Here is a 9,005-nt window from a genome sequence, read left to right as displayed (position 1 = left end):
TCCTGTCTAACTTGAATCATCTAACATTCTTGAGTTCGATCATAGACAAACAGAGGTTCTTCTTTCCTGATAGTAAGAACTGCAGATGCTGGAGAATCTGAGATAACAAGGTGTAGAGCTGGTTGAACACAGCAGGCCAAGCAGCATCAGAGAAGCAGGAAGGCTGACATTTCGGGCCTAGACCCTTCTTTCTTGGCATGTACTGTTCTTCCAACGCTACACCTTGTTATCTCATTCTTCTTCTCTAATGTCCATGACCTCCTCCTCATCCTCCAGAGGATTGCTTCCATTGCCCTAGTTCCTCAGCATCCAGTGCATTGTCTCATTGTCAGCTCCAACTGTGTAGAGCACAGTATACCTGGAAAATGCAGCACAATTTGTTTGTAATATATGGGATGCCCCTTGAAGTGATCCTTTCAGCAGCATTGCATCCTAAGCAGTCCCTTTATCTGCTCTTGCACAGCCTTGCTGAAGATAAGGGCAACATTGTATCTGTGTTCCCCACATGTCCAGCGGGTTCCACAATGAAATCATGCCAGACGATCACTGTGGATAGCTCTTGTCCCCCAATAAGCAGCTCAAACACACCAAGTATATGAATGTTGTCCAGATGTGCCCAACGCCAGCGCACGTGACTCAGGAAGTGGGAATATTAATCAGAGATCACCTGAACATTCATGGAATGGAACTCCGTCCTGTTAATGATTCCACGGCACTGTGATACGGCCCTCTCAGTGCCGCATGTGTATAGTTGATGACACCCTGTACCCTGATGAACCCAATTATGTTTCAAAATCCAATTGCCCGTGCTGCAGCACTGAACGAATCATGGAAGATCAAAATGAACAGACCTGACCTTGCACAGATGACATTAATCACTGACTTGATGTATTGTGGTGCATGACTGACAGTTCAACACACAGGTCACCCATCAATCCCTGGAAGGAGCCAGTCACATTGAAGTTCAGAGCAGCTGCCACTTGCACAGTCATTGGGAGATGATAGCCTCCCACTCCTACAGGCCTCAGGTCCTTCTTCAGCATCCAGCATAATGCCCCAGGCCATACAGAACCTGCATCTCACTCATCCTCAGGAAGTAAGGTTAGGGCTGAAGTGAACACCACACTTCCTGAAGAGTCTTGAATCTGTGACCTCTCCCCAAACTGTGTACAGGTGGGTTTAAGCTCGAGGCAGACTAGGAATACAGCAAAAAGGAAGGATGGCTTAAGACATCTTAGGGTTTCCAATATCTGTAATAATGATAAGAAAGTTAGCATTAAAGCACTTTATCTACATGCCCTTAGTATTCACAACAAAGTAGATGAATTAACAGCACAAATCCTTTTGAATGATTATGATGTGGTAGGCATCACAGTGACATGGTTGCAGGGAGTTCAGGACTGGCAGTTAAACATCCAAGGATTCACAACTTGGCGAGAAGACAGGGAAGTGGGCAGAGGAGGCAGGGTTACCTTGTAGTTAAGAATGAAATTAAATCTAGGGCACTGAATGACATAGGGTCAGAAGATGTGGAGTCTGTGTGGGTGGAGTTGAGGCACCACGAAAACAAAAAAAAACATAATGGGAGTTATGTACAGACCTCCTAACAGTGACCAGGGCCAGGGGCGCAAGATGCACCGGGAAGTGGATAGGGCATGTCAGAAAGGCAAGATCATGGTGATCATGGGGGACTTCAATATGCAGGTGGACTGTTGCATCCTAGAGTTCTGAGAGAGGTGGCTGAGGAAATAGCGGAGGCTTTCATTGTGATCTTTCAAAAGTCATTGGAGCCTGGGAAAGTCCCAGATGATTGGAAAATTGCTGTTGTAACCCTCTTGTTTAAGAAAGGATCAAAGCAAAAGTTGGAAAATGTTGCCGGTGGATCTAAAGAAAGGGAATTCATGGAATGTTTGCAGGATGGCTTTTTGGAACAGCTTGTGATGGGGTCCACAAGGGAGCAGGCTATTCTGGACTTAGTGCTATGTAATGAGCCATAAAAGGCCTTAAAGTAAGGGAACACTTAGGAGGCAGCAATCATAATATCATAGAGTTCAGTCTGCAGTTTGAAAGAGAGAAGGTAAAATCGGATGTAATGGTGTTACGGTTAAATAATGGTAATTACAGGGACATGAGAGAGGAATTGAAGAAAATTGACTGGAAGCAGAGCCCAGCGGGGAAGACAATAGAGCAATAATGGCAGGAGTTTCTGGGTGTAATTGAGGACACAGTACAGACGTTCATCCCAAAGAAAAGGAAGATTATCCGGGGTGGGATTGGACAGCCATGGCTGACAAAGGAGGTCAGGAAATGTATCAAAGAAAAAGAGACAGCCTGTAAAGTGGCCAAGAGCACTGGGAAATCAGAAGATTGAGAAGGCTACAAAAACAAACAGAGGACATCAAAGAGAGAAATAAGGAAGGAGAGGATCAAATATGAAGGTAGGCTAGCTAGTAATATTAGAAATGATAGTAAAAGTTTCTTTCAATACATAAGAAACAAACGAGAGGCAAAAGTAGACATTGGGCCACTCCAAATTGATGCTGGAAGGCTAGTGATGGGAGATAAGCAAATAGCTGAAGAAATTAATAAGTACTTTGCGTCAGTCTTCACAGTGGAAGACATGAGTAGTATGCCAACAATTAGGGAGAGCCGGGAGCAGAGTTGAGTACGGTAGGCATGACAAAAGAGAAAGTGCTAAAAAAGCTGAAGGGTCTAAAAATTGATAAATCTCCTGGCCCCGATGAGCTACATCCTGGAGTTCTGAGGGAGGTGGCTGAGGGAATAGTGGAGGCTTTGATTGTGATCTTTCAAAAGTCACTGGAGTCTGGGAAAGTCCCAGATGATTGGAAAATTGCTGTTGTAACCCCTTTGTTTAAGAAAGGATCAAGGCAAAAGATGGAAAATTATAGGCCGATTAGCCTAACCTCGGTAGTTGGTAAAATTCTAGAATCCATTGTTAAGGATGAGATTTCTAAATTCCTGGAAGAGCAGGGTCAGATTAGAACAAGTCAGCATGGATTTAGTAAGGGGAGGTCGTGCCTGACAAACCTGTTAGAATTCTTTGAAGAGGTAACAAGTATGTTAGACCAGGGAAGCCCAGTGGATGTTATCTATCTAGGCTTCTAAAAGGCCTTTGATAAGGTGCCTCACGGGAGGCTGCTGAGCAAGGTGAGGACCTGTGGTGTTCGAGGTGAGCTGCTGGCTTGGATTGAGGATTGGCTGTCTGACAGAAGGCAGTGAGCTGGGATAAAAGGTCCTTTCTTGGAATGGCAACCGGTGACAAGTGGTGTCCCGCAGCATTCCGTGTTGGGGCCACAGCTGTTCACCTTATATATTAATGATCTGGATGAAGGGACTGGGGGCATTCTGGTGAAGTTTGCCGATGATACGAAGATAGGTCGACAGGCAGGTAATACTGAGATGGTGGGGAGGCTGCAGAAAGATTTAGACAGTTTAGGAGAGTGGTCCAGGAAATGGCTGATGAAATTCAGCATGAGCAAATGTGAGGTTTTGCACTTGGTAAAAAAAATACAGGCATGGACTATTTTCTAAACGGTGAGAAAACTCATAAAGCAGTGTGTTGGTGCAAGATTCTCTAAAAGTTAACTTGCAGGTAGAGTCTGCGATTAAGAAAGCGAATGTAATGTTGTTGTTTATCTCAAGAGGGTTGGAATATAAAAGCAGTGATGTGCTTCTGAGACTTTATAAAGCTCTAATTAGGCCCCATTTAGAATACTATGTCCAATTTTCGGCCCCACACCTCAGGAAGGACATACCGGACCTGGACCGTGTCCAGCGGAGATTCACACGGATGATCCCTGGAATGGTAGGTTTAACGCATGATGAAGGGCTAAGGATCCTGGGATTGTATTCACTAGAGTTTAGAGCTTCATTAGAGCTTTGTGAGCGCATGGAAGAGTTTACCAGTGGTAGTTGTTTAAGCGGAGTCATGAGTGGCATTTAAGCAACTGCTGGACATGCACATGGACAGCAGTGAATTGAGGGGAATGTAGGTTAGGTTATTTTACTTTTGGATTAGGATTATTCCACAGCACAACATCATGGGCCGAAGGGCCTGTACTGTGCTGTACTTTTCTATGCTCTATGTTCTATGTAGGTCGAGGGGAGATAATAGAAACTTACAAAATAATGTCTGGCTTAGAAAGGGTGGATGCTGGGAAGTTGTTTCCGCTAGGCAGGGAGACTAGGACCTGTGGGCCCAGCCTTAGAATTAGAGGGGGTAAATTTAAAACTGAAATGAGGAGACATTTTTTTGGCCAGAGAGTGGTGGGCTTATGGAATTCATTGCCACAGAGTACAGTGGAGGCCGGGACATTAGATGCCTTCAAGGCAGAGATCAACAAATTCTTGATCTCACAAGGAATCAAGGGCTACAGGGAGAGTGCAGGGAAGTGGAGTTGAAATGCCCATCGACCATGATTTAAATGATGGAGTGGACTCGATGGGCCAAAATGGCCTTACTTCCACTCCTATGTCTTATGATCTTATTTACCTGGGTTTTCTCATTCACTGGGGAAGAGGGTGCTGCTAATGCTCCTGGGTTTGATATTGATTTGGTTCTCCGGTATCTGCCATTGTCTTTTTAAGAAGACAGCACAATGACTAATATTTGACCAGTAGCTGCAAGCCAGACTTTCGGTGGAAAACACTGACTTTGGGCACAGTTGGAGCTGAAGAGTTTCTTACATCTCAGAACAGATACAATTTACAAGCACCTATGGCACGTGGCAACTTGCCTTTGACCAATGCCAATTAAGCACCCTCAATATGAATGCATAACAAATGGGATTGAGAATCTAATGTAACTGCGCATGCAACTACACAGGGGGGCACAGTGGCTCAGTGGTTAGCACTGTAGCCTCACAGCACACGGGACCCAGGTTCGATTCTAGCCCCAGGCTGTGTGGAGTTTGTACATTCTCTCCGTGTCTGTGTGGGTTTCCTCTGGGTGCTCCAGTTTCCTCCCACTGTCCAAAGATATGCAGGCTAAGTGGATTGGCCATGCTAAATTGCCCATAGGGTTCAGGGATAGTTAGATGAGGTGGGCTATAGGGGGATGAGTCTGGGTGGAATGCTCCAAGGTTTGGTGTGGACTTGTTGGGCTGAAGGGCCTGTTGTCACACGATACGGATTGTATGAAATGGCTGTTTCATGTTTTTGCCATTACAAAACCATAGGATCAAGCAAATGTGGATCTTACGCTTTTGGCCATCAAGACTGGCACTTGCTCTGCCCATCCTGGTCTTTGTTCCAGCATTTTCTAAGAGCGCTTTGCCTCCAGAGAAAGGAAAATGGGGCTGGCTGTACAGATTATGCATACACTATCGGATTGTTTCCTGCTGGGCACTGGGGAGATGGTCTGTGACCTGGCCCCATACCCCCTACTCCACAACCCCCTGCCACCCAACCATATTCCTCCATGTTTTCTATTATATGGCACTCCCCTATCATTTTGATCCTGCTCCCCCAATATGAAATCCCACCTCAATGAAAATTGTAATGGTACTCCCTGACCCTTAACCCTGACATTATACCTTGCTGATGCTCACAAAGCTCCTATACAGTCCCCCTGTGCAGGCTACAGTGTTTGTCAAAGTCCCCAAAGAACACCCAATATTTCAAAGTACACACCCCTCCTGTAGCCTAAGGAACCCCACTGATGCTGTTGTGAATCCACCAATTCAAATTAAGATTTCCCCATTATAGTCCTTTTCTTTACTACTATTCATGCTTTGGATTTCTCCCCCAAGTCTTCCCTCTTTTTATCATTGATTCTTCCATTGTTCCATGATCATTCCTGCAAGATGAATGAATAGACATGCAGAAATGTATTCATCCCAGTCCTGTGAACAGCTTCGATGAACATCTTGGAGACGTAACCGACCAGATCCCTTGACTACTGTTATTCACAATTCCCTGACCAAAAACAACTGATTCCCCAAACATTATTGTTGGCAATCTGAGACAGATTGCTGAAGAATCAGTTGACAATACTGAGATTGATTACCTGGCCTTGAGAATCCCCAGTGAATGACTGACTGTGATGCAGCGCCTGGACTATGCCTGGATTGTGTCCATGATGGACGGATAAGGCATACCCTGTCATAGCCACCTCCTATCCTTCACTGGACTGAGGACTAGCCCCTACCAATTTGTCCATTTTGTTGAATAAACATGGAGTGTGCATGTTTAATAGACAGTGCCATATGCTGAAACTTTCAGATAGACATCTTGATATATGCTATACATTAAGATGCTCCTATCCAAACCCTGGATAGCACATTGTTGCAAGCATGTTGAGCAGCCTGTGTGTGTGTCAGTGCTAAGAAGCCCCTTTAAATGGCAGTAACAATAGCCTTTGGTTCTGGCCGAAGCACCAATGTGTTTACAGGCACAGTATTGCATTGCATGGTAAAGCAATGCAAGATATGGATGGTGCAGGCATGTAGGTAGTCACAAAATGAGCAAACGCTGTGGCAGAATGAGAGCAGTCCTGAGATGCATGCTACCTCCCAACAGGCTATGTTTGTCACATTGGACAATTTCAAAGCCTATTGAGTTTTCCTATCCCAACTTCAAGTCATGGAATGCAGACTCTTCAAATTCACATAGCCCTGAGCAAAACAACGGGTCCTTCTAGGAGACAAATTGTTGTATGAGCACGTTAGTTCACTTCACTATATATATGTAAGTTGCTGCCACCATCTTCTTTAGGAATAGCAAACGATAGGGCCTGCTTGGTCTAGTGTGTTAGAGGGAAACCCATTCCTGATCAAATCAGAATTGTATCTTGTATTTAATAAGGTATAGCTAATTCCAAGTTATTAACTAGTTACAGGTAGCATACACTGATAGACAGTCCCAGAGGCTTTGAGGAAAACAGGTGGTAGGTCTCACTCCTTTGAGATCATAGAGTCATAGAGCCAAGCAGCTCAGAAACAGGCCTTTCAGTCCAACCAGTCCATGCCAAACATAATCCCAAACTAAACTAGTCACACCTGACTGCTCCTGGCACATACCCTTCCAAACCTTTCCTATTCATATACTTATTCAACTTCCTTTCAAATATTGTAACTGTAACAGTATCCACCACTTCCTCAGGAAGTTCATTCCACATGCTAACTATGCTCCGTTGTTATGGGTGGTAATTGTGGCGCTCCTCAGTATTAACCACTCATTATGTTTAAACAAATTATTTTTGACATTGCAGTTGATATTAGGCCTGGATAAATGTTTGATTCAGTTTTTAATCTGCCCAGTGTAATCACTTCTCAGGAATCATTCAGTAAAACCATGATTAAATGAGTATTGTTTATCAATGGCAGAAATAGCAGGATTAATATATTGAAGCTACAAAAGAGGTGGGTATATTCTAATTTCATCTAGACAAGGCAGAAATACTCCATTTTAGCAATAAAATGCTATCACTACATTTTTTTAAACAAGAGAAGCGACATAATGGAGACATGACATCAAAAATAACATTGCCAAGAAAAATTAATTCCAGAGATGGACCAAATAGAGCACAGAATTAGATATCTGAGAGAAAACAATTTCTGAGATACAGAATATCTTCCAAATTAGAAACTAAAACCAAGCTGAACAAGTAGAAACAATACTGAACCAATACTGAGAGGGGTAGAGCATGAGCCTTAATGGGAGATGTATACAGAAGCAGTTGAGCACGAAACATTGTAGAAAAGATGGTGGGACTTATACCGGCAAAGTGTAGAAGGTCATTACCTTCTTCCTATTGTGCTAGGCATTTCTCTAGTTGGCTGAATCTGCACTAACCTGAGTGGTTAGGCTGCCATTGGTCTCATGTTGTAGCCTCCTCTGACAGCTTGGGGTGGCAGTATGTCCTGCACCAGCATCACACTATTAGGACTTCCAGATGCTTGCCCATAAGGCACGATACCAATTTTCTCTTCTCTGCATTATTTCAGGCAAATTTCAGGAACCATGCAGGGAGACTCTGGACTAACAGTTCTTACCAGGGAGCACAGAATTCTTTTAAATATATCATCAGTTCCATGGATGTCACTGCTTTCTGGGATATCACAATGGTGGTATGTTCTTCCAGGTAGTGTGAGTGGTACAATGGGGCTGGAATCGGATGAGAGAGGTGTCATAGGAGCAGAGTAGGTGATTAATGAGGTATGTTTGGCAAGTTACAGTGATAGTATTTATAAGATCTCATAGAATGAAACCTGCTATGAAAGTCAAAGAAACTGACACAGCCAGAAAAGAAACATAAAATTCTGCCAGAATCCACCTCCAGAACCTGGCCTGATTAGCCTGTCCAGTTGGAAAGAAAACAACTTTTGTAAGATAAAACCACAATTAAATTCGACTTTGCAACTATCGCATGCAGAATTCCAAGAAGAATGCTTTGAGAAAACACTCACGTTGGGGGATAATAAAATGTGAGGCTGGATGAACACAGCAGGCCAAGCAGCATCTCAGGAGCACAAAAGCTGACGTTTCGGGCCTAGACCCTTCATCAGAGAGGGGGATGGGGAGAGGGAACTGGAATAAATAGGGAGAGAGGGGGAGGCGGACCGAAGATGGAGAGTAAAGAAGATAGGTGGAGAGAGTGTAGGTGGGGAGGTAGGGAGGGGATAGGTCAGTCCAGGGAAGACGGACAGGTCAAGGAGGTGGGATGAGGTTAGTAGGTAGCTGGGGGTGCGGCTTGGGGTGGGAGGAAGGGATGGGTGAGAGGAAGAACCGGTTAGGGAGGCAGAGACAGGTTGGACTGGTTTTGGGATGCAGTGGGTGGGGGGGAAGAGCTGGGCTGATTGTGTGGTGCAGTGGGGGGAGGGGACGAACTGGGCTGGTTTAGGGATGCAGTAGGGGAAGGGGAGATTTTGAAACTTGTGAAGTCCACATTGATACCATATGGCTGCAGGGTTCCCAGGCGGAATATGAGTTGCTGTTCCTGCAACCTTCGGGTGGCATCATTGTGGCAGTGCAGGAGGCCCATG

This window comes from Stegostoma tigrinum, chromosome 5, assembly GCF_030684315.1.
Source record: "Stegostoma tigrinum isolate sSteTig4 chromosome 5, sSteTig4.hap1, whole genome shotgun sequence".
NCBI lineage: Eukaryota > Metazoa > Chordata > Chondrichthyes > Orectolobiformes > Stegostomatidae > Stegostoma > Stegostoma tigrinum.
This window is presented reverse-complemented; position numbering follows the sequence as displayed.